Source organism: Malurus melanocephalus, unplaced genomic scaffold (assembly GCF_030028575.1).
Source record: "Malurus melanocephalus ecotype Western Australia unplaced genomic scaffold, MMel_1.1 scaffold_75, whole genome shotgun sequence".
Lineage (NCBI taxonomy): Eukaryota > Metazoa > Chordata > Aves > Passeriformes > Maluridae > Malurus > Malurus melanocephalus.
Genome location: NW_026623307.1, coordinates 536,904 through 560,148, shown reverse-complemented (window position 1 = coordinate 560,148; position 23,245 = coordinate 536,904).

The following is a 23,245-nucleotide window of genomic DNA, read 5'->3' as shown; positions in this document are numbered from 1 at the left end:
CCATGCTCAACTCAAAACAAACAGGTCTTATTGGACCTGATACTCATGTTCACTGCAGCCCTTTTATCTTTGCTGCTAAACTCAGAGAAAATTCTATTTAATGCAGGTATGTTCGAAATATTTCACCAATATATATCACTGTGGATCCTATTTTTGCTGGCACTCCTTATTTCAGTTTCCTATCAAAGCTGAAAAGTTATACCATTATCAAAGGTGTAAAAGCATGGTTTTCCATTACATCTGCAGTGCAGTTACCTGAGCCAACAGCGAGTGAGCTTGTTCCACATATCAGAAACAACACAACAGCATTAGTGCAGACCTCCACACATGCTATTCTAAATTCACCCCCTCCAGTAATTCAGGCATAGCTTTCAGGAAAGGCAACTCTACAGTCAAGCCAGCTCATTTACTCTCAGCTTCATCCTCTCTAGGCTGCACTACACCATGGACAGTGCAGACCTTCTTCATCACACACAGATACAACCTCACCCTGTCTAGAATGCACATAACTGCACTAGGGAATGCTTGGAGAACACAGTTTAAGGTTTCTTCCTGTCATAATGACATTGATAAATGAGTTTACTGTAAATAAAGTTTCTTTCATGTATCTGGTTTCTTTAGGTATTCATTCATCTGGAGTGACTTGTGTTTTATACATCAAGAATTCTTTATTTTAAAAAATGCCAAGAACAATAATTCAGCACCTGACATTCCATCACTGTCATACTTCAATGTTACAATCTGCTATCAGCAAATGCATTAGTCCATTTATATTTTATATTCTACTTCTCCTAAATGTTTTAAAGATATTTTGGTACCATTCTCTTCATGCATGGTATTGCTTGAGAGAGAAAACATTTCCAACATGACCAAGAGTTACAGAGTGGGCTATCTATAGCAGAACCTATTGTATTAACAAGACAAGATTTGTTTTAAGTTCAATGGAGAAAAGACACCTTTGAATTTGAGAAGTTAAAGGGTGTTGCATTACCTAGGCACAATAGGGTAAGTTAATGATGAAGTTTCAGTTTTAACTTGGAAACTGCTGGGTTTTGTAGGCTTCAGCCTGTCGCTAATAGGTATATTTTAACGAGATACATGGGGATTTAGGGGAACAACTCCCATTATTGTTAATGGGATTCACACAGCTAAATCCCTGTGCTGGAAATGTTTCTTGTAATATATCTTTAATACAGCCTCTGTGTGTGTGCACACACATGTATGTCCATGTGTAGCTAATGGTTAAATGTATAAATAGGAATRTTAGACTTCCAAGTGTTACTGCTTCATTCCATGGTGTATAACTGAAGTAGAAGCAAAATACAAGTCCTGAAAATGTGATTTTTTGACAGCAGTGGGTAAACCTGCTCTGAATGTTCAGCAGGAACAGGGACACCACATCAGTCACACACCTGTGGGCTCATAGCAGTGAGCTCTGCATCCCTCCTGCACTTCGCTGACTTTTGTACAGTCACCCTTCTGCATCCAACTGGATCCCAGGCAGAGGCAGGCTATTGAAAATCTGGTCAGTGATACCTGGGAGCAATGTGCATTGAACTGGAGAGGAAATCTGTGAAATGGCTGTGTCCTGCTGATCTGTGCTGAGCAGCTGTGGGCTCCTTGGGTAGTGACCTGTGTGGAACCCAGATTGCTCCTGGACAAAGCTGGGCCTGTGCAYTGGAGAAGTGGTTTACCTGCACATGGCTACTACAGCAACAGAAAATGAATTGCAACAGCTCTGTGAAGAGTTTTCTGAATAAAAGAGTTTAATTTTAGAAACATGAAGTACTCTCATATTATTACCCACCAGGTGGTAGGCGATACATGCAGGAAGCAGACAACCTAAAAGAGATGCCACAAGAAAAGAAGCATGATTATCTGAGGGGCCAAGCAGCACCTTGAAACAGAGCAAACACACKGCATCAAAAGGAGTGACCACCAGGATGCTGCATTTTCAGAAGTACACCTGAGGGCACAGCAGAACTGAGACTTGAATCAGTACAGAGAGCTGAACATTGAGAGATGAAAAGAAAAAAACAGAAAGTGGAAACTTTTTTTTTCTTACCATTTAATCAGTGAAAAAGAATTAGAAGCAAGTCAAACTCAGATGTCAAAAATAACATCTAAAACACTGGAACACCAGATAGAGGTATTTGATGAGAAGCATCAACTAAACCAGAATGAAACTATGCAGAGGGGATTGGGCTTATGGGTGGAAAAAAAAGAGGGAGAAGAAATTTTATAGTCATAGCTGAAAGCAGTGATGTGCACATGTAAAGATTCACTGGAAAAAGAAATGTTATCCAGTGGAAAGATGCCTCCAGAAAAAAAGAACAGCTGAACAAGCCTCCAGATTTGGAAAGCAATGACAAGTACTAGAGCAGGATGTACTTTCTAGAAGAGAKAAGAGCCAATAAATAAAGGTTTTGTGACATAGAATATGGATGGCTAAAGAAAGACAAAGTATGCCCTTAGTGAAGGTGGGAAATAGAACTCTGTGCCCTAGTGACAGAGACATCAAAGAAAGAATATGCAAATGAATGTGCACTGATTATGGTTACAGAGATTTCCAGTGATAATTTACACATCTACTGAGGTTTCTAGCTCATTTAAAAAACAAAACAAAAAAAAAACCACAAAAAAAACCCCAAAACCAGGGTATGTGACCTGAAGAAAATGCTATTACCCATCGCGTGCTGCCCTGTTTGTGACTATTACACCAATTTGCTTTCATCTTTATAAGTGGTAATTTAAATCCTGAATCACTGATAGGCACCAGTCTTAAGACTAAATAATGAGGTCACAGAAGAATATTTACCTACATACAGATGAGTCAAAGAAAATACACAGCATTTTGGGTTTAGAGTGACTTCTGTCCACTTGTGAACATGGGACTATCAAACAATGACCAAGCTGAAGGACATGAAAGACATTTTTGGTCATTTTTTGAGAGATCCATCTCTCAGGCACTCTGAACGCCTCTCGAAGCAGGCTACTCCAGAGAATTTAAGAATTGAATCTAGASTAAGAAAAGGTTTTTATCACTATTTGTGCAGCAACTGGCACTGCCATCACTCCTGAGAGGCTTCTGATGGTTGGTGTGATACAAACAAGTAAAAACCAAAATATCTTAAAATAAACTAGGTACCTGCTGCCCTAAAATCTTGCCATTATTCCTTCAATTTGTCTGTCTTTTAATGCTGAAAGTGAGGAAAAGTCATTCCCTGTGGCTGCAAACCCAGGAAAGCAGGACTCAAGCCTAGATCTGCCATAACACCCGTGCAAGTGACCCACCTTCTAGGATAAAATATTCCCACCACACCACTGGTGCKCTCCTATTCCATATAATTTATTACATATGAACTGAGCAAGGAAAAAAGTTACTCTAGAGCCTGCTGATTACACAGTCACACAGTGAGAGACACATTAAATTCCTGAGCCAAAGCACAGCCACTTAACCTGCAGCTCCTGGGTGAGCTGGCCAGAGCTGTCCTGTGGGAGCAGCAGCTGCTGCAGGGCCTTGTTAGTGCCACTGCCATTCCAGCAATTACTGCAATAGCAAATGTTCTCCAGCAGCCCGAATTTACTCTGATAATGCATGCACTTAGTATGAAGATTTACAAAATGCATTCAGAYCTGTCTAAAGCAATCACCAAAGTGAAGGTATTTTGACCCTTCAAAGTAAAAAAGATTCCCTCTTCTTTCACTTCWCTGGTTCCTTCTGCAAACTTCAATTTTGATTTGAATGCCATATTCATTTTGATAACAGATCACTCTTCTACTTCCATATCTCGCTGCCAAATGGGACTCACCTGTTATCTCTGATTGCAGGCAATTCGAACTTAAAGCAAGCCTGTCTATCACCCACTGTTTTAACAGCTGATTAATTAGGGCTACAGGGATCCTGTGGAGAGCTTTATCTGAAGAGCGGCTCAACCATTAGTAGAAGAAACTTCCTTGTACACTCCTAGCTCAGATAACAAAGTAAGATAATAGTTCACAATCCTCCTCCAGGTAATACAAATAGAGGCACTCCCTCTTATCCTAACACATGAGTCAAACAAATCCCCATGATATAGCACTGTAGTGCTGAATTCTCCAATGTTTCTGAAAATGAATATCAGACAACATGACATATTGTTAACCAAAGTGTTACTAACAAGGATAAACTGCCTCTCTTCCTTTCCCCTTCTGTCTTTTTAGCCTCTTTGTCTTTTTTTAACTAACATTTAAAGTAGCCAGTTCCTAAAGAAATATGAGGATGCACAGTGCTCCTGTTCCCATTTTGGGCTACTATTGCCAAACAATGAATCCTATCTTTGCCTTGCAAATACTTTAACTTACTCCTTAGTATTCTTTTGGATGACGATTGGTGATCTAGACCATAAGAAATTCACCATATTTTCAGTGTTTATTCCTCTAAATTCATTTTCATCTACATTTCTGCATTCTTCTTGTGAATTGCCCTTATCTTTTCCCATGAATTTGGAACCCATACAAATCTCTATAAGGCAGGTCCATATATACAGTGCATCAATATGCTGAACTCAGTTGTGCAAGGCAGTGTTATGCTCTTGAAGCCAAAACATAAGTTGGCTCCAACAGCAATTAAATGAAWGTGAAGAAAGGTCTGTCAAGTATGAATGACACACTGGATCAGTGGCAACATGCATCCCAGGAATTCTTTAAATCCTTGGCTTCCAGAATGTGGCTTCTCTGAAAAATCCACTACTGGCCAGCCATCACGGAAGGCAATTATCTGGGAAAGTGGGCATTTTTTGAAAACAGACACATAGACACAGACAGACTCAACATCCTGCTGCTGCCTATAGGAGCTTTAAATCCAATTAAAAACCAACTAAACAAATTAACAAAAAAACTCACCCCTGCCTTCTTATCCCCCTCCAATAAAAACCCAACCAAAATCCAAAAAGCAAGAAACAAAAGGGCTGCAACACTGCAAAAGCTCTTGATTTTCTTTTGCTTTTAATAGAGAGCCTGCATGAAGGGCACAGCATTTATCCATWCCTGAAATTGCAGCCTATCAGCAAGGAAAGCAGTGTTTCTTGCAAGCTCAATATAAAATCTCAATGGCCATGGCCACAAAATCATCTTTCATTATATCATTATCTGTTAAGATTTCAATGCGGGTTTTTTTTATGGTAGATTTCCAAATTCCATCTAGATTGGCTGGGTTTCAAATGGCTGAAACAGCGTGATATTTCTTCAGGAAGCAGTCCCATTTAACGGAATCAACCCAACACACTTAGAGATGTTACTCATTCTGTAGGTGGCTTGGTATTTTGCAAGCTTTTGAAGGCAAGAGAAGGCACCAAAAGACTGGAAAGCATTGTCATCTTCACCCAAAAACTTAAACAGAGATGAAAGTATCATTCAATCTTTACCATCAAGGAGAAATTGCTACGTCATAAGGAAAGGACAGACCAGGAGTGTACTTCCTGCAGAAGTCACTTTTACAGCACAGAACTGAACAGAAAAGAGAAGGAATACATGCATCCATATCCTTGATAAGTTATCTATGTTTTTGAAAGTACTTCATACTGAATGTCAGGACTTGTGATCTATTTCATGCATTTTTTACAAATTAAATGAATGCCATATTAATCTTTTTCTAAACAACCTTGCAATATCAGTCTGTTTGAATGATTTCTCAAGAAGATTAGAGATTTTAATGCCTGATTCACATAAGTTACTGAAGGCATTTCCCTGGCAAGTTGAAGCAAGTGTAGAATTGCCAGCCAGGCTGAAGGAAGGAGGCTGGTTCAGACCTCACTCTCAGAGGCCCAAARCACCACCACTGTGATTCACTTATTACTTTCACAAGCATAGATTATTAGCTTTTCCCACATACAACAATGATGAATAAAGCACCAGCAAAGCTCAAATTCCAGAGGAGCTGCTTTCTGCCTAAGATCTCAGCCAAGTGTTCCCACAGTTAGACACCCCTGGCCCAGAGGTGCTCAGCAGGGAGCACCACACTCACAGAAATCTGGCAGCATTTAAATTATCTTTTCTGCATGTGGAGCTAAATTCTGTCCTCATGGACCAACACAACCTWAACCTGGATCATCCTCCAAACTGTGCACTGTGGCTGAAATAATATTTTACCTGATTTGTAACCATTATATATCTCACTGAAACATAGAAACTCAGCAAGACAAAAATGCAATTCCTTTTGTCTTTTTCAAGGGAAAAGGCCTTGCATATATTTTAGTGCTTTGGAGAACTCCTTTTTGCCAGAATGCGTGCCAGGACTAATGACATATGGTATCTTKCCTAGATTTGCAAGTTGAAAAGAGAAGGAGAAGACCCCTTTCATTACAGCATAATAGCATGCCTGCCATAGTTCAATAGCAGTAATGAAACATGACAACCCAGATCTGCWTCCAGTGATGTTTCCAGCCAGGGTCTGAATTGCACACTCTGGAACATGTGTCAAGTCACAACTAAATGCAAAATTCCTATACATTTGGGGAGAGGGGGATCATATTAATTTTCATATTTTGTAATGAGCAGCCATTTTCAAATCACCAGTTTCCACCACAATATGYAAATTGTTACTTGTTCTAAATTAAATGTATTTTTTCTCTTATTGTCTTAGGATACTTAAAAACATTTCCCTGAGCTCTGGCCCTGTAATCTGTCACAGTGATTATTATATTTAAACAAAGAGAACACACAGTCACAGCTGAAGAGCAAAAAGCAAGGAAAAAAGAAGCAGTATGTACGTGTCCCTCCTGTCCAATTGGAGGAAGTCTGAATTCAGATTTGGCTGCTGAAACCTGTCTTTAGGTGAGCTTCTTATGGGKGTACAACACAAATAAATATGGTGTAATGCAGTTTAAAAGTATACACATGTATCAGATACCAAAATGCAAATCAGGATCCTCTTCTCAGTGTCCTAAATTTAGATCCTATTCACCCAACTGGCACAGCTTACATGATTTACAATACTTTCTTTATACCAGTCAAGCCTTCTGACTGTGAGTGACCAGTTTGTTTTACAGTGAACCACTTGCCTTGATATTTAAATATCRTGACCTAGGTCATCCAAAAGTCACAAAATGTTCTCACTACTCCCAAGACCTACAATGACAGATTCTCTTTGGTTAATGTCTACTTGGAAATTACAATGGTGAAAAATTCACCACTTTCATTAAACAAAAGCTCAGACTGTCATGTTAACACATGACTCCTGAAGTTATGACTTAAAGAGAAACATTAAATATTTCTCTAAACTCAGACAGAAAAATACCCACAGCTGGTGACACTGACTGGTCACTTGTACAGGCAAAAATCCATCTCAAGATTCATGCAGACATATGAGCTAAATCCTGCAGAAACAGAGCAGGGCTGTATGTGATGAAAGACAAAGCAAACGCTTTCAGCTTGGCTCCCAAAACACTGGGCTGGAGCCCAGACTTTGATGCTTCCTGGTTAAGAAGTGAAAATACTAAACAAACAAACAAACAAACCCTCTATAGATTAGCAGGAGTGCTGTAAGTTAACACATTTCAAATTACTTGTAAGCGACAGGGTTCTTCCATGTTCCAAGCAGACTGTACACACAGAGTGGACAGAGTCCAAATTCAACCATTTGCCAGCCTTCATCTTCACTGTTAACTTTAATTAACAAGACAAAGGCTTCATCTAGTATTACTCAAAAGTGAATTTTTCTTTAAAAAAAAAATCTCTTTGCCCTCATTTTTTTCTCTCTCCACTCAAACCTTCTTAATACTCCTGTGGTGGCACTAATAGGATTCCATTATCTGACACATAGTGAGTCATCACAAAGAAACAGAAAACCTTGCTTCCCTATGCAGGAGTCAAGTACCTGCTCCTTTGTAAGGTCTCAGCAAAAAGGTCTCTGTTCAACTTAATTCCTCTCGTTACTGCCATGTTATAAAAATAGGGGCGCTTGAAAATGAGTATATAAATCGAGGTTGCACAAACAATCAACAAAAGTCACGKAAACAGAAAATATTTAGCTGGTTGCATTTTTCATTGCAAAGTCCACACCAATTAGTCAAAGGTTCAAGGACTGCAGTAATTTTTCCAGATGTTTAGCATAGACTTTGATATTGTCTAAGGCTTGGGTCTGTGATTTGAGTGTAAAATGGAGAGGACCTTGGACAATTTGGCTTTGTACTTACACTGTAAAATGTACTCAAAGCTGAACACGGAAAGTGAAATTGGACAAGAATTACTCAATTTAGAAATAACTTGTACAAACTCATTGAAACACAAGCTCTGGAAAATGCAAACAAACTACATATCATTTTAACCATTATTGTACTAATAGGGTCAAATTCTAATCTCAGTGACCTGGATCTATCTGCTTTGATCTCTTAAAAGATTGTACTCATCTGCCTAAGAATGGACTCAATAATTATATGTTAGCTRGGAGCAAAATCAGTCACAGTGAAAACAAACACCTGTGCTGTTCTCAATTGATGGCTCACATATTCAAAAGTATTTTACATCTTTTAGTTTGGATTCTAAACTTCCTGCAAATTTGGAGTGATACTGCTGAAGACAATGGGGATTTCTATTGYTGTAATGAAGGACAGTCTGTCCAGAGAGATCTATTTTTTAATAAAATCTTCAAACAGTCATTTTAAGTGAATTTCACAATGTCTTTAGTCAAAAATGAGCTGTTCACTAACTGAAAGTAACAACCAAAAAGAAAAGTTAAGGGATAAAAAAAAAAGGTTGAAACTGTAGGGACTGGGATATTTAATCATTGATAACACTGACTGAATTGTAAAGAGGCTCAAAAGAGGTATATGTGAATGGAGATGTCAGATTAGCTTTCCTACTGGTTGGGATTTCAATAACCGACAGTAGATAAGATACAATTAGTATTCATATATTGAGGCCAGAGATTTGGAACCAGTTTTCAAAGTGTTGTCTAGCCTTGAAGAAGTRTGAGCTGCTTTATTAAATTTTTACAAAATATATATTTTAATAAAATGGGCTTCACAAGAGAAGGAAAAGTGCTGGATGATTGTCTTAATGTTTCAAACACCAGAAAACCAGCTGAGAAGCAAATGATTTTTGAGAGTCCTGGAAACTGCATGACTGATCTATCAAGACTTCCACTGTACTTGAAAGGTCCATGGGTCACAACCGCAGGAAGTCACATTTTGAGACCCGGCTATGAAGTTATTCGAATGGCCTGAAGATATATCCCACATCAAATAGCTGACCTCCTGCACTTGCATACTGCAGGTCAGCTTACATTTTTTAGCCAGAGGCCCTTGCTGATTCCCTTTCATAATACCCTGGAACAAAGAAACACACTCTCAACTTTCTGGGAAGTCTCCCTGGGTTACCTAGAACTCAGCTTGGCAGAACGGAGCACAGCAGCTCTTACAAACAAGTTTATCCCTTTCGAATGGAGGCAATAACAGGGCACATGCAAATGCTGTTTCCCAGAGACCACTCAAAACAATTTCTCCAAGTGGAGTTTCTGACTACCTTTAACAATTTCTGTCCCAAACTTTGCATCACAAAAGCACTTCAGATTATTTTTCTTCAAAGAAGTAAAATGATGACTTGCATAAATACTTCCCTAAAAAGCTCTCACCATTTAGTCCTTTACAGGAGATCTGACTAATGGGTCACCATTTAGTCCTTTACAGGAGATCTAAAATTGCCCAGCAGAACTTGCAGTAAAACAGCCAGCTTTCAACAGACAAACAATCCAATATGCAACATTTCTGATAAAACAGAAAACTCTGCCACTAAATGTAGTATGCATCACAGAGTAAATCAGTTAGATATAATTATCTTTATTCAAATGCYAGAGCATCATTTATTTTTCTAATTTCTTTGGCCTATTCAGAACTGCTCACTACACTGAAAAATGATACTGAAAGTTTATGCAACATACATTTGATGCAAACTTCTAGAAATCTTTTTTTAACCTATGGAATTACTAATGCTGCCTTTTGCTTGTGCTATATCACTGTTTTAGCTACGTTAATATGTGAGGCTACATTCTCTCACAAGCTCTAACRTCTACATAACTGAATACTTGCAGAACATTGGATTCTATAACACACAAAAATGTCACAAGTGGTTTAAAACAGTCATTGATATTATTATTCATTTATACTATTCATTAGCATTCTCTTGTATTAATTTCTGTCTGCATAAAACAATGAATTTTTTGCCTCTAAAATTAAAAGATAATAAACTATGTGATTTTGTTAACTGCTCAGAACAGAACAGTAAAATATATCATCACATAAAATGTGGATACATAAAGATCACATCCCCAAAGCTTTCAAAAGCCCACAGACTGGTTCATTTTTTTTGTTTAGTAGAAAGAATAAACTTTGCATTTTTTTCCTTACTAGATTTTTTCTCATTTTAGGGCCAGCTACTCTCCTACCAGAGTCAGATTCAAAGAAAAAGAAGTAAACAATAAAGGGTGGGAATTTATCTATAGAGGCACTATSAACAAATACMACAAAAAAKAAACTAAAAGCAACCAAGAAAGACAAAAACACCAAAGAACAGAGCACCTATAAATCCTAAATTAGCATTCAGACAAAACTGTTTTATAGGGCATTAAAACATTRCCTCCTAAAGTGAAACAAAATCTATAACAAGAAAATTATTTGGATTWAATTTTAACTTCATCTATTCTGCATGAAAATTAGGTAAATTGCTACAGAATTACAAGGACRCTACAGCATGAAAAAGCTGGGCTTTTCTCTGTTTCATATAAATGGACTGATATGAAGATAAATTGTATTGGCTGTGAGTTTATTACATTTATTTTTGTCTTACATRGAGCAGTTATGTATAAACTGAATTAGTCTCCTCTGGCTCTTAGCAAACACATGTAACAGTGAAACCACCAGTCCTGAAGCACAGATATATGTAATTGGGTTCTCATTTTATCCCACTGGAAAGCTTTTAAGTTCACTTTTCAAATTGAAATTTTTCACTTTGGGATCGGTGGTTTGCTGGGTTTTTTTGGTTTTTTTTTCCTTTCTCCAAACATAAGCCAAAAAAGTAGTTGCAGTCCACTTTAGCAGACCCTGGTTTATCCAACACCCWGGGCTGCTTCCAACCTCAGGGACCCCACAGCACATTCACGAAGGATATGATGGCTGACTTCAGAGATGATTCCATCCCCCTCTAAAAATCATCATCTTTAAAGTGAAAAAGCACCAACTTCCATGACAAAGCACTACACAGGACCCTCGGGTTCCCAGTAAAGAAAGCCACTTGTGAAAATACAGAGAGGTTAAAGAAACCCTGCAAGCCAAGTCCAAGCATTGGGAGGAGTTTCTAATTCATTGACCCATCACCACCATTTCCTTGGCAAGTGTTTGTTTTCCAAATGCTGCTTGAAAATATTAGCCTTTTATTATCAAAGGCTGCAATCCCGTGAAACAATTACTTGAAAAAGAGTCCCAAATGTGGAGGTTTAGTGAAGATAATATTGGTGGCCCTGTGGTGCTGCTTGGAAACACCTCGTCCCTGGGACAAGGCAGCTCCCAGTAAAAGCAGTGCACTTCTGCCACAGGGATGTCCTCCAGTGAGCATCCAGCCATGCCACTGGAAGCTGCTTGCATATATCAAATGAGAAAACTTTTTCTGGTTATTAAAATCTGTAAAAAAAAAAAAAAAAAAACCAAACGAACAAAAATCAGCCTGCACTCACACTTATACTTACACCTAGGGAAAAGAAGGATTGAAAAGAACTCTGTATGTGTGTACCCACACACACGTTAGCTATTAAAAATATGGGTGTGCTTAGCAGCTGAAAAGACCTCTTCTATTTGGAGTATTTTTTAAATACAATTCYCAAAGCTTAGTCCACATCATTAATGCCATGAAAAGTGAGGCTACTGTGTGGCTTCAAAGCATAATCTTTTTTCATAAGAGTAGACATCTGCCGCATTCATTTTACTGCAGAGGTTTTTATAGAAAGAAATTAAATAGGAGAGCGGCACGTAGGGGGAAGGGGGTTTTTTTAATGCACAGGAAAGAGTTCTGCCCTCACATTAATAGCCATCAGTAAAAGAGCASTGGGACAGGCAAGCTGGGCTTTGCTCTCCACTTTGGTGGGTCAGATGGGATTTTTCAGGAGAGTTGTTTAGGTGCTGTGGCCAGGCTGCAGCCCTGAGAACCAGCACTCCWGCAGTGCCTCTGGGCCTGAAAAGTCTGGGTTAGAGAAAGCTATACATCAAAATAATTTTTATTAAGTAGTTTCCTATGAGGATAAGTGGATCTGGGAACCATCACATGCACAGGGAGGTTGGGATGAGAGAAGAAGGATACCCAGGAAGCCGAGAGGGTGTGCAGAGCAGCACCTTTTGTTATCTGCTTCCTCAATAATCAGGACAAGGCACACAACTTCAGCTTCACTCTTCTCATCTTTCTCTTCTGATTGCCCCTAGTTATACCCTGAGCCCTTCAGAGCAGGCTGTTCACCATCCCAGAGCCTGAGGAGGGCTCAGCCAGGTGCCCCATTGCAGCCCCATAACAGTAACAGCAGCTTTAGGGCCTCATCCTTCTATTTGGCTGCCATAAGACACCTCCTGTGCACGTCACCAGGATTTTAATGCTTAGGATGTAGCTGTGCCTTAGCCAAGGCAGATATGTGCTTATCAAAGTATCTGAGCTACTGTGCTTAGAGCCACTGACAGACTTCTTTTGTTCTGCTGATTACAAACTGACACACTGGAGGGAAGACACCGCAGCTGCCCATGCATAAAARGGGATTTTCTCAGGGATACACCGACAGGACATCCTTCCCTTGCTTTTCCCCACACATCATTTGTCACTCAGCTCTATTACACAAGCCTGCTSTAGCTGTGGTTTCCAAAAACAACATTCCAGAAGACTGCATCATCCTGGACTAGAAAGCAAAAACAAATGCATGGTTTTCCTCAACCCTAAAATTCAATACACGTACACAAGAAGGTGACGATTATTGATTTCAGAGTCGTACCATATTATGAGATATCTAATAACATGTGGAAATGCAGAACCAAGGTTGCTTTTCAGGAAAGGAAACAGATACAGAATATTACCTTGAAATGCTATTGGAGTTGCTGCAGATCAGGAAAGGATGAGCTGTTCTCTGTAACCAGGCAGCAATAGCAGGTGCAGTAAGGAAAGGGACACCTTAAAMCTTTGGGAAGAAAAACCTGATGGGGTGAGACCAGCAAAGGACTAAACCTGATTGTTTTGGAGCCTTACTACCACAGAGCTTCCAGAGGAGTGTGGATAAGCAGCAGCCAGGAATGACATGAATACAGTTCTCTACTTTGAGGCTGATGGACAAATCAGGTATATTCAACATAATAATGGTATTGCTCCACATCATCAAACATTCAATCCATGTCCTTGCTTTCCATTGAGTACCATACCCAAATCTCCCCAGGCTCACAAAGACACACTCCTAACCTGGAGGAATTTAACCTATTRCAGCCTTGGGTCTCAGGGGAAGTAAAATAAAAAACTTCTAACTGCTTTAAGAGTTTTGATGTTATCAAGGTATGTTTTAAAGTAGCTCTTTCCAGAAGAGCATACTTGCCAGTATGCTGTGACTGATTTCTGTACCAAAAAAAGTAAAAATCAATCCCTTGGATTATTTTGCCTCCTTGAGAGCAAGTTGCAGCTCATTTACCTGACAATAGATGATGCAATTTCTCTTAAATCAACAATAAGATGTTGAGATTCAGAGTCAGCTTCAACCTGATTGATAATGTTTGAAAGGCACAAAACTGACAGTACAAGTASTCTGAGTTCAGAAAGTTAAGGTAGAGAACAATGAACAGAAAAAAAATAGAAAAAAATTGAGCTGCTCAAGAAAGTTACAACACAACCACTGCCCCAGCTATAAGAAAGAAAAACAATGAATCAAAGTATACCACTACCATGAAAATATTACMCCAAAGTTAAGAATTAACTTGAATGAATTTCTTGAATTAACCAAAATTGCCCTCAAAAGAAAAAAAGAAAATGGTATGTATTTTATACCAGGTAAACACTGAATTTCTGTATCGCCCTGCCTCCACAATAAGGCTCAGATTTCCAGACCTTTCCTATGACTCTTACAGACAGATTTCCAWAACAGCTGTGTTAGTTAAGTAGGATGAGACATATTGAAAAGTTGGTACTCATTATGTGTATTGAAATGACAAACTTTTGAAATAGAAACAAAGGGGATGTGTGCTTTTCTGTTAGAAATCTCTCAAAGGGAGCATTAATATCCATTGAWCTGCTTCACTATCATTTTCTGTTAAAGTCTAGTGCCTGCTCTAGAATAACATGCAGCCCATTTTTTTAGTCAACCAACATCCCTTTAATTTTCATTTTAATCTTTTGCATCAAAACAAAAACTGCATCTTATTGTAACTAATATAATTTATTTATACTTGATATCATTTGAAAAAGTGATGACACACCAACAGCTGAAGCATGAAGCMTTTTTAATTCTTCAAATGAAGTGRCAGATGATTATCARATAACATTTACTTAATATTTAACTAATAACTAAGAACAAAACTGTTGCTTTTAAAAAGTATATGAAACATAAAACAGAATTCTTTATTCTGTCTATCTTCTGTGGTTTGGAAGATACCTGGGGTGACAGGTCACATAGAGAAACTTGAGCAATCMGTCCATCTCTCTGTGTGAAACATTTTCTGTGATGCATTGCTCATTTCTTGCCAAAACTCTTACCARTCACTGTTTTCATCACTTGCCTTGTGTTTATCCATCTCCTAATTCATTACTCTCCCTGACAAGCCCTTTCTTGCTCAATAATTTTCTTTCCCCCACTATCATCTACTAGTGACAAAAATTTTCTAAACATATAGTAAGTTAGGTTTTAATTACTCAATCTGCTTTCTAAACATTTGCAGGTTTACTCAGGTGTGCTGATATTAAAAAGCAAAAAAAAATAAGAATAAAAAAAAAAATCAAACATTTAGTACAGTAATTCTGAAATTAGGTATCATGACCCTAATGGGACCACCCACAGGATGAAAATGCAATAGAAAGACAAAGAGCAAAAATTGGGCAAAAATCTATAATGCCATCAAAAGTAGGAAAACCTGGACACTTCCTATGTGCCATTCTCTCCATGTTCAAACATAATCCACATGTCTTAAGCACCCATACCCTCACTTTCAAATTGTGTGTTGCTTTTTTTTCAATCCTACTGTTTAACACTGGCCGGATAAAGTGAAACATTTTCACCAGGAAAATCCTAAAGTCATGACAGTTGGATCTAAAAAGTTCTTCTGAGGCCTATTCAAACTTTTGGAACATACTCAGGTTCTGTCAGGTCTCTCATGTATCTGCAAAGATTTTTTTTCAAGTTTACTTATTGGTTACAGAATTTAGCARTCATGATGCTTCTTCAGTGGCATCACTGAAGAACAGACTATGGAGGTTTATTTTTGCAGAGGGACAGGTTGGGGAACTGATTTTGTTTAATAGAAGGATTTGGCTGAGAGCCTTTTGCTTTGGCTTTTTTCCAGCAGAAAAATGCCATTTGTGATCTGACAACAGGGTTTCTCTTTACCAGYTTGGCTCCTCCCATAAGTAACAATAAGCCATGATTGCTTTATTCCCAAATAAGTTCCAAGGAGTTTTTCTCCTCCACCAATGAGCAGGAGATGAGAGCACATGTGAATGCAGGGAATTCAACCTACTGGAGATGTAGTTTGGATTATCCAGTTTGTAGATGATAATTGAATTAATGTATGGGTGATAAAATAAAATTTTATGCAAATATATTTATATTTATTCTTAATGTTGGTGATTGGTTCTGAAATACCAGTTTGCATAAATTTATATATCACTTTTCCACCCAGTTTATAGTGCACTGCTCCCTAAAATCACAAGGAACATAAGAAACAAGAAACCAAAAATAATCCCCACCTACCCCATAGTCCGTGAAAAAATAGGGCAAGGAAAGAAATTAAACACATTACTAAAACATTTTTTCTCAGAATGAATAGGAAAAGAATGTTTAGAGAAATATTCAAAATCATGTTACTTCTGCTACAGTTCATTTTTAAAATGCTCTCTGTGACTGCCTAAGTTCCTTTGACAGAAATGCTTATTTCCACCCTTACTGTATCAGACAAGAGAAATCCCTACATATGGTGAAYCTTCCTCCTTTACAACAAATTTACTAGTGGACCTTAATACTGTGCCACTATTAAAAACATTGTGATTGYGCATTTAAAGGTCATGCTCATTTTCTAAGCTTTCCCTGTAGAAAACACACATTTCTRCTATATCTCCACTGTAACTTGAGGGCTGTATTCACTACAATTTTCTGAGCTGTGGGGCTATAATCTTCCTTTTTGTTTACTTGTCAACAATATTAATGCTTTCTATTTTCAGCACTTTACTCTCTTCCCACTCTGAAGATATGTCAAGAGGCAAAAAAGTACACTTAGTACTTGAATATGTAATGCAGTTTCATCTTTAGGCGTATTTGTCATTATTCAGAGGTCAAGAATTTATACGTATTTCATAAATATACCATTGGAATACACTAACTAAATTATACATGGTACATTTCTTACATTTAAATGGAAAATAAAACTTACTGTCAGGAAGTGAATGGACATTAAAAATATTTTCCAACCATTAGATCCTTTCCACATCCTCTTTCCAAGCCTTAAAGGACCCCAACATTTAGTACTGCTAAACCAGGTAATCACAAAAATGAAAGATAACTGATGAAGAATCTCTATTGTGAGGTGCAAAGAATACTGAAGCCCATTAGTGTGATAGGTGGTTGCATTGCTCTCTCTATAAGCCTGAAAATATTTCACATGAACTGAGTTAAAAGTTTCCATTAATCACTGTCAGCAACAGAAGCCAATTCCCATAACAGACTATTAATTTATGCTGAACTCCACTTTGTTCATGAATGTGGCATTTCATGACATTAGTCAGAAAAAAAATACTAATTTAAGAYCCAAAATTTTTGCTGTACTCCTTTACAATGTCACTATTTCACTATTGGCAATATAATTAAATACTCAGAAATGCCAGCAGTCCTTCTTTTGGCATGATCCTCATCTTTCCTAGATCTTTATCAAAAAGTATTAAAACAAGTCRAACTCTTGGCAGCATCTTTTGGAACTCTTGGGAATTTTAGCACTTCCCAATCAAAGAGTCCAGATATCTGACACACCATAATGCTTCAGGGCTACTTCTTGAACTGTGATACCTCACAGAACATGATACTGGCATTTGGTCACAATGTCTTTTTTTGATATKTAAGATTGACACTTGCTGCAATTACCCTTTCTGCAAGATTCTGCTCCAGAGATGCGCAGCCTCTCAAATTACTGACAGCCCTGCCACAAACCTGACTTTGTTCTCTTAACCAACTACTCCCCATGGCATTTCATTAAAGGGACATTTTGACTGAAAGCAGTCTTGCCAAATACCTTTCTACACATAAATTGGTTTGTCATTCCACTTCTGGCTGTCTTTGTTGAATGACATGCAGATTTGGAGGTAATCCAATTAACAAGTGGAGCAATTAATATCACAAACTATCTTAATGCTAACTTTGAGATAAAGGGTTAAACATTTTCCGGTGACATGAGATCTAAACAGTATATTAACAATTCTTACATTTATGCAGCCYCTTCCACCACAGCCCTCTCAGCATCTTAAAACTGTGAGTTGTTGCCAGTCACTGTTTCTCATGGAATCCCCCTGGAATTCCCCTGGGAACTTGACAGAATTTTTGCATCAACACTCAGGTCAAAACTTATTTGTATGGAAGATAGAGATATTACCCTAATCTGCCTTAAAATGAAGCATTTGTTTAACAAGTTACAAAAACAAGCAAGGACCAGCTTAAGACAACGGGACCTTAATTTTTCTCTTACTCTTTTTGTTGGTGATCAGTTCTGAAATACCAGTTTGCACAAGATTCTACCAATTTTTGAAATATTACACTTCATGTCTTGAGAGCAGCAGAGGATATTATGCAGACATCTTGCCTGAGTTCATTATCAGTCCAGTGTGTTTAATATAAGAATTCCTCTATATTCTGAAAGAATGGTCCAAACAACAAAGCAAGTTTCCTCCCACTGACTTTTCCGGAAGCCAAAGTCAAGTAAAATATTAGYTGTGATAATTTTACAAAAGAAAGATTTTTGATTATTGAAATGTCTTCCCAGGGCAATTTTGTGCTTTCCTTGCTGCTATGATAAGCATCAGGGGAGAAAAAAAAAAAATTCAGCTCCTTACAGAGGAGAAACTGTGTCATACCCACCTTTTAAAAGTGAGTCTTCCAGGATCAAAGCAGAACACAGTAAAAGCTTTAGAAAAACTGTGCTGTTTTACATCAGGGCTGAATTTAGCTCCACATCTTTGGCTAAGACTTTAAAAGGTAGCAAAAGAGAATGAAAAACAAGGACAACACAAGGTCACTACGATGGAATGAAAATAACTGATGAAAACTCGCTTTYTATTTTTCCTTCAAATGTTCAAAAMTTGTTTCATTTGTCAAAATGCTAATTCTATCAATAYGGCAAAAAACAAGGAGTATAATAAGGAAGTAGCTCAACAGAACTGTGTGTTTGAGCAGAAATTGAAGAACAAACTCTTAAGAAAATCAGCTAAACAAACAAAAAGGAAACATTAAACCAGTTGACTGCCCTAATGGCCTCTCCACTCACTTCTGCCCTAGATAATCACTTCTAGATATATTATTTTCCATTTGTCCCCATTGGCTTTCAGTGTGTTTGGATGGTTAATATATTGGCAAATATATTAAAGATACTTTGGGGGATTGCTTATTTCTATCAGAAATACCAACCTCTATAGTATCAGCAGCACACAAAACAAATTASTGCATCCCAGGATATGGACTTACGCTTGACCACTTGATGCCAGTTGACAYACTTGTTAAAGTACTCAGTGGGTCTCCAATGACCTATTGTATGTCCTGAAAGGCATTCCTGCTGACAATCAGTCTGCATTTCATCCYGTGGCCAAAAGGGATGGGCAAAGGATGGTTTATTTACCAGAGAGATGTTTTCTCACTTTCACATGTTCCTAGAACAAATAGTCTATCTGTACTTTTTAACATTAAATATTTGGACTTGACTATTTCCTTTCATTCCAATTGAATTTCCCTTCAGGCCTGAAAATGCCAAACCCCAGCTCGGTCTCATGAACAGCTGTGAGTGGAATCAAAAGTGACACCGCTTGAAACCTCACAAAGGCAGAAAAACACTTTTCTGAGATTTGAGGTTCAATAGTTTTATACTAAAGAAACTTGAAAAAGCATCYCTAAGCATAAGTGCCAACCCAGCTGAGAAAATTACCACAACTCCCCACCAAAACCCAAATGAAACAAGTCTCTTACTGAATGTCCTGCTTGAAGAGCYAAAGGAAAGTCTTGGACTGGTTGTGAAAATTTCCTTTCTGCTGTCTTCCCTAAAATTCAAACTTCCTTATCAGCCTTTCAGCACTTTGAGGAATATTGTGAAAAACAAAGGCAGGGAAGAATTGTTCTTRGATTGCTTGAACATAAATGCTAGTTGTTGACTTATCCAGACTATTCTCAAAGATCCTTACTAACGCAGTATCCCTCACTTTGAATCCAGTTGCAGTCGGAGAGTAAMACTCAAACCACCCAGAGGTCCTCAATCTTTTTCTAGTCATCCTCTTCCTTCTATGGAAAATGAGGTCTAAAAGGCACAGTATTACTCTTCAGCTCTAGATTATATAAACTGCAAAAGTGCTTGAAAGCYGTTTCCAAGACTCTTATGGGGTCTTCATATCTGCAGTGCCTTCATAACTGTAAAGCACTGTAAGACTCCTGTAAAATGAGTGAGGGAGGAATTTGCAGAGGCATTTGTRKGTCTCTGACTACATCACATTTCCTCTCTATTTCTTTGTGCAGCTTAGTCTAATATGCACGTTCTAGATTTTACTGCATACACCACCTTGACCACTGGCTTGGCCTCGTGGCCATGCATTTCAATGGCTCCAGAAAAAGTAAAAATCTGAACTTAGGACAGTCCTACCCTGAAAACTGTAAAGAAATCAAACAAATACACCTYGAGTTGCAGAGCACTCAGCGCCAATATATGTAAAAGAAGAATGAGCTCCAGTTCACTCACAGACAAATCCTACTGCCTTGGCGCAGTTAGTCTGCCAGCTAGAGCAGTACTACGRCAGAGCATAAATCAGATCTTAATCATTTCATCCCTTTTTTCGGAGGAGCACRGCTGGTAGGATCAGAGCACACCAACCGGGACATGCCATTTGATCACTTCGATTTCCTAAAGCTTGAGGTTTAAAGGGAACCTTAGACCATTGGCTACGTGTGAGTTAGTAAATTCTTTAACACTGAGGCCAACCGAGGAAGAGCAGCCCTCATYCACACTATCGATTGCCCTGCCCTCTGAAACAGGAGGGCTGTGGACAAAGTGATGGTTGGTAATGGCTCCTGTGCCACCTCCAGGCATCGTGGATGAGCCATGAGCCAGAGGCGTGTTGTTTTAACACAGAAGAGAAAGCCACATATCACTGCTCAAATAATAGCACGGGAAAGGCCCCCAAGAATCTCCTCCCAATCACCACATGCCGTTTTGTTTCATACAGCCACCACAGAACTGGACATACGAACCCGAAACAAAATATAAATACCATTTAAAAAATCTAATTGTTTCTCCTTTTACTTTACTGATTGAGGTCTTTAAGGTAGTACAGCATGGCATTTTATTCAACCTTAAATACCATGGACTCCTCACACAGTTTTCAATAGGATGCAGAACCTGAGCTAGAAGTACCAGCTTATCATCAGCCCAACAAATATTCTGTACCTAGAGCAAAAAAACAAACTTCTATTCATAATATGCCTTTTTATAAACTATATTCCCCTTTCTACCCCATTTCATTGGAACATGTATTTAATTGTTCACACTCTCTGACCACTGTGTAGGATTCACAGCTTGGAAGGAATAGAAGAACAGATTAATGATGAAGAAACATCAGAAATTATACCTAATATTTGTTGTTCTGTCTTCAGAAAGAAACAAACCAGCACCAACCTTCCATTATTTTGCCCAGGAGGGATAACTGATGTTTCAGTTTGTTTTTATCACTAATCTTGAGCACTGACAGAACATTAACAACATTCCTGACTTCTGGAACTCCGTCAATATTCCGGTATATAAAGCACATCCTATTTTGGGGGGTCTCTTTTACACTGAACAAAGACAAAAATACCGCTGCTTTTGTGTGTACCACACAACAGATGTTTTTCCTCATCTCTGTCCAGTAACAGAGCTATGCCACAGTTTTGCTCTTCATAAAAAAAAAACCCCACATTTTTAACTTTCTTATTGTCCTTTCACATGGCTTTATCCTGGATGCTTTAGTGGCTGTTATCAACTTTCTACACTTCATAACTTCTGAACTATATCAATTGTTGTTAGTGTCCCTTTTCCTATTCATTATAAATTGCTTTTTTATTTCTAATCTCTGCTTTCACTTCAATGYTGAGCTAGAAAAGGCTTTTAGGCTTTTTTCTTGGCTGTAGAGTCATGGATTTTTGGACTATCTAATGTACCTGTACTTTACAAGAACCTTCAATTTTCAGCCACACTTCTCACGCTCTTATGTCTTTGTGGCAATTATATCACATTCTTCCCTTTTTTTGCTGTATCTGAAGTTTGCTACAGGTTTTAGCAGTTTTCCTTGCAGAATCATTTCTTATGGATAAATAGCTTCAGGCTTGGAGTGGTTGCTCTGGAGATGTTATTTTTATGCTCTCAGAATAACCTGACTGGTACCACTAGTTCCTGTTCCCCATCTCCAGTGTTAGCAGGGTCACCAGCTCAGTGTCTGATCACCCTCTGCCATCAGAACTGATCTGCTGTCACAAAATCCTGCTGAAAAAAGCCCAACCTAAGATCAGGATAATGTAGAACTCTATGTAAGCACATTTATATGTGGCAATATTCYGACAATATCCCACCTTTAAAACAAAACAATTCAAGTTAATGTCAAGCTTGAATCATTGACAAAAAGCAGACTCTTTCTGCACCTTTTGAATTTACGGGACACCACAGAATCACAGAATGRTCTGGGTTGGAAGGAACATGGAATCATCATAGTGTCATAGAACGGCTGGGTAGATAGGGCCTTAAGGACCATGTGGYTCCAACCCCATGTCATGGGCAGGGAATATCCAGCAACATTATCTCTAAATTCAAGTTAGAGAAAAGTCCAAAGGAAAATTGTGTTCTCTGGAGCCTTGGATGAGTTATCTTACCAAACATCTCTCTCTGCAAGAACACAGATTCTGTTTGTGAGCACCTGTGRGCAGCAGCATTGACAGAGAACACCCTGAAATCCAGATCTGAATTTAGAATCCCAAGACCTTCAATTTTAAAGTCACTTAGAGGAAAATGGACAATTATTGATTTTATGATGCCCTTGGGAAAAGTTCAGAAAGTGTGAGGTTATATTTGAAAATTGTTTGCAAACAAAAAAAGCTGCCTTAAATTGCCTCTTCAGTTCACAGAAATAATAGGCTTCAGCAGAGTTAAGATGCCAGGAGTTTTTAAAGTGTCACTGAAAAAAATAATGGAAAATGTTCAGAATGCTGGTACATCCTTGTAGCTCAGAGTACAGTATATGACTATTGTCACTTCTGTGCGCTAATTACAGAGAAKGGAAAAGGGCACAAATAAATAAAAACCAGATGGGGAAATGTCATCCAGTTAATTCAACTTTGTATCCTTCTAATTCACAGGAAACACTTTATTTCTGGGTCACAACGGTTAGTGCCACAGCACATTTTATATGCTGGGAGTTTTTACAGCAGAGGGAGTTCTTACATTACAACTTTTCCTGACATTTTCTGACATAGATTTTCTTTCCCCTATAGAAGATGTGCAGCATACACACACAAACCTAGAAAAGCAGGACAAAGTTGTTGACTTTTCAGCTCAGAAAGTGCCAGGTTTACAGGTGTGTGYTCCTGACTTGTGTTGCTCTCACATCCACCATGAGCACCCAGTGAGGGAGAGGAGCAATATATATAATACAGAATCACATCGTTAAAGTTTGCTTAAGATACATGAGGGCAACAATTGAAAAGTGTTGACTCTGCAGTYAAGTATCCTGTACCCCTCACCTTCCCACTGTTAGAWTTAACAACCTAAATAACTTCATYTTATTATTT